The sequence below is a fragment of the Balaenoptera borealis genome (assembly GCF_965194805.1).
Source record: "Balaenoptera borealis genome assembly, contig: HAP1_SCAFFOLD_2274, whole genome shotgun sequence".
Taxonomy (NCBI): Eukaryota; Metazoa; Chordata; class Mammalia; order Artiodactyla; family Balaenopteridae; genus Balaenoptera; species Balaenoptera borealis.
The window spans coordinates 1-3,928 of NW_028122019.1; positions in this window are offsets into that span (position 1 = coordinate 1).

Consider the following 3,928-nt stretch of genomic DNA (forward strand, 5'->3'; position numbering starts at 1 on the left):
TGCATTCTAGAGCCCGTGAGCCTCAACTACCGAAGCCCACGTGCCTACAGCCCATGCTCCGCAACAAGAGAAGCCACCGCGATGAGATGCCCGCACACCGCAACCGAGAGTAGCCCCCGCTAGCCGCCAACTAGAGAAAGCCCGTGCACAGCAATGAGAGACCCAGTGCAGCCAAAAAAATAAATACGTAGAATAAATAAGTTCAAACAGTAAATAAATACATAAACATAAATTACAAAAAAAAAGAACACCTAATGCAGGTGGGAAGGTGGGAGGGCCACTGTAGAGGTCATCTATGCTACATGTACAAGAACCCCGAGAGCACACCAATCGGTACCACACTTTTCACTGCTGTAGCCGATCATTCCCCCTGTACTGCCACACTGTAGCACTCCCTTCCCTCATCTACTGCTATAGTCTCTTTGGAAGGTGTTTCCGAACTCTTGTTATCAGAGTGCCAGTTGAACTGTCCTCACTTCCTTCATTTATACCAGGATTGAAGACCTTGTGGTCCGAGATCCTGTCCAGAGAGCAAGCAGGCTAAGGGCTCTGTCTTTGTTGATGTATTTCATCAGAAAGGGCTCTACCCCCTCTCCTAGTTCATGGTGTGAAGTGTTCTTGGCCTCTCGGGAAAGTGGGGAGAATGGAAAGGACCCTATATGAGAATGCTAGGCTCTGTAAAACATTTCAGGTTTTTAAAAATAAGACTCATTTTGTATTGGACTGACAACAGTCCTATGAAATACAAAGAAGGCCGAGAATCAGTGACAGGAAAGGATCACCAGTAAGAACTACAGCAGTCACCGCTTACCTCGTAGCATAGGGCACTGTCCGTGATCCTTAAGAAGAGTTAGTAGAAATGCCTTGCCCATCTTGCCCCTGAACCCCTTGAAAGGTACACGACTGCTGTGTTGGTGTTTAGGGGGAGCATCTCACTTACCAGGGACTGACTTCTCCCTTGATTCCTCTGTAGTGATGGAGACTTCCCCGCTGATGAAAAATTCCCTGGGATTGCAACCTCCAAGCCAGACAGCTTTCCTATGGAATGACAGAGAACTTGTCAAGGTGAAACACCAGTCTGCGGGAGAAAGGGAAGAAGAGAATGATGGAAATCGTTTCTGGGAAACTATTTTTACATTATGTGTTGTTTGTTCCCGGTAAATAAACTGAAATCTTCTTAACAGTACAACAAAATCTAAACCACTAAAGCCAACAATACAGGAGTATAACGTTCGACAAAAATTTCTTTGGCTGCGCAGCATGTGGGATCTTAGCTCCCCAACCAGGGATTGAACCCACGCCTGCTGCATTGGAAGCGCAGAGTCTTCACCACGGGACCACCGGGGAAGTCCCAGGACTATCACTTTTAAAGGAGAAGGTACAAACCCCTCGGTTCTATGAACTGGAGATTTTTAGTAAGAAGTCAATATATTTGTTGTTAGGCACATTTTATGTTAGGCTGTCTCCCTGCACAGGATGCAGGCGCCTTGAGAATGGAAGTCATATCCCTCTATAGTACGTCCCTCTTCTTTCTGCTTTGCAGTTTGCTGCTCCACTTGTTCAACCCCACCTAGTAATAACCTATACTTCCCTTGTTCCTGTTTTCCCATCTGGAAAACAGACAAAAGGCAACCAAACAACGCAAAGGTCTCAACAAATAAGGGATATCCAAAACCAGAGATGGCCAGAACTTCTGTACCCCTGATGAAATAGTCCTCATAAAAAACCTGATAATCAAATTCCTTAATGCTAGGAATCACAGTGAAAAATAGTATCTGAACTGACTTCTGTCAGATGAGTGAGAACTAAGGTTAATTCAGTGTATCTGAAGCATAGAAAGTGAGGGCAAAAGTGGCACAAGATGGGGCTAGAGAAGCAGAGAGGATTCTAGACCACGCAGAGTCTTAAAGGCCAACAGTGTGTTTTCTATTCTCAAAACAATGCTTGTGAGCGATGTTTATGAGCAACGTTCCAACTTGCTTTGAAGGTTTCTTGTGTGAAGAGTGGATTGGAAGGAAACAAGATATATGGACACCAGTTAGGACCTAATCGCAACAGACAGGCAAGTTCAGTATTAGGAAGTTGAGGAAGAGCTGGCTGACAGATTCCAAAGAAATTCAGGAGATGAACTGAAGCGGGCTTAATGGGGTAGGAGATGGAGGAAAGGAAGGTCTTAGGGAATTCAAGGGTTTACTGCACACATGAGCAAAGTCTCAAAATTAATCATTTGAACGTACAGAGGCGGATCTCCCAAATGACACCGGTTAGGAAGCAACGGTACGCCCTTTAGAATTCCTAGAGACAACACAAATCAACTGTTTCGATGGAAAATTCGGCGGGACTCTTGATTTCCATGGGAATACAGAGAAAAGAGACACTGATCTGGCTTGCAGGTATATTTAGGAAGTTGTTAGCCGGACATCACCTACTAGTATCATGTAAGTAGGCCGTCCGAAGTAGGAAGCTTAGGGGAAAAACCTGGAGGAAAACTTAAAAGCTTAAGCCACACCTCTACACTACACCACCTTTCACAATTTCTTCTCAGATAAGCATCATCCCCATCAGTGAAGAAACTCGTTCGTACCTCATAATAGGAAAAACAGGCCTAAAGATTCAATGTGTGTCTTGGGAGGTCCCATCTATGCGATATCTTCCTGGGACCAGAAAAGGCCCCAGGAAGATCCATCTCTGCACCCCTGAAAGCTTACCACCAAGGAAAATGACTAGGTCCATAGATTTCCTCCCTCAAACCAGCTTACCTCACACATAGATCATTAGCAACTCCGCCCTTACTCACATTATCACAGTCACAAGAGTGGTTAGGGAGAAAAGCACTAACCAGGGGAACTAAAACAGAGGCAATCCAGGCCAAGCTGGGCTGGTGGCAGATATCTTGCTCCTTACGCTCGGGTGCATAATGCGACTCACCACAGTGCCTTTTTCACAGACCCTTTTGAACGTTTCTCCACAGAATCCAACAGCTCAAGTTAGTTCATGACGCTTCAAGGTCAACAATCGTCAAGAGAAAAACATGCAATATGTCTTACAATGTTGGATTCCTTACAAACAGGACAAGGAGATAACCATGTAGACAAAACCAGAGCATTTGAAAACATCTGTATTCTACAAACACACCAGTGAATGCTATAAATAAGGTACTATGACATAAAACAAAATGAAAACTAGATGTGAGACTGTTCTCTTCAGTGTACAGACTTCATGGCAGTTGCTGCACACTATCTAGCTACTTAGATCTTTAACTCTCTGTTCTGTTAATACCAAATGAGGCCCAAGTGTGTCAACCTGTTTCCCACAGAAACCAAAAAGTCTACATGCATCTCTTTTCTCCTGTGCCCTTTCACCTTACCTGCTCCCAATTCTCCACCAACGTCCTCCTCTTTCTCTAATTATTCTCCTCTTCATTTTGCTTGGCCTTGCCCCCAAGCATGCAAGACAGAGAGTCCTAGAGGTCCAAGATTCTAGAGTGGCTGTTTGCAAGGCGGAGGAGATTACAGTAACTGCCACACTGTATATACTTCTGTGCAAAGAAAAAGGGACAGTGTTCAGAATGTCTCTCACATATAACAAGAGCTGGAGATGGCAGGATACCTGTGTGGCCCAAGGAACTAGAGCTAGCAAATTATGGGCCAAACAATTGCAACCAAAGGCTGGAAGAGGAAAGGTCTGCAACCAGCTCTGTCTCCTAGCTCTCTGGTATTTGCTGCCAACGGGCAGAGTCTATTTCGTGAAGCATCAAGCACTGAAAAGAAGACTCCTGCTGCTGGAAGGTGACAGGAAGTAACGTCCAATGCAAGATCAAGGCTTGTCCTCGAAGCAATGCCCATAATGGAAGAAAAAAAAAAAAGAGAAAGCGGAAGAGAAATGTTAAGTCGCAAGTCCAACCTGGCCCCCAGCCTAGCCCAGCCCA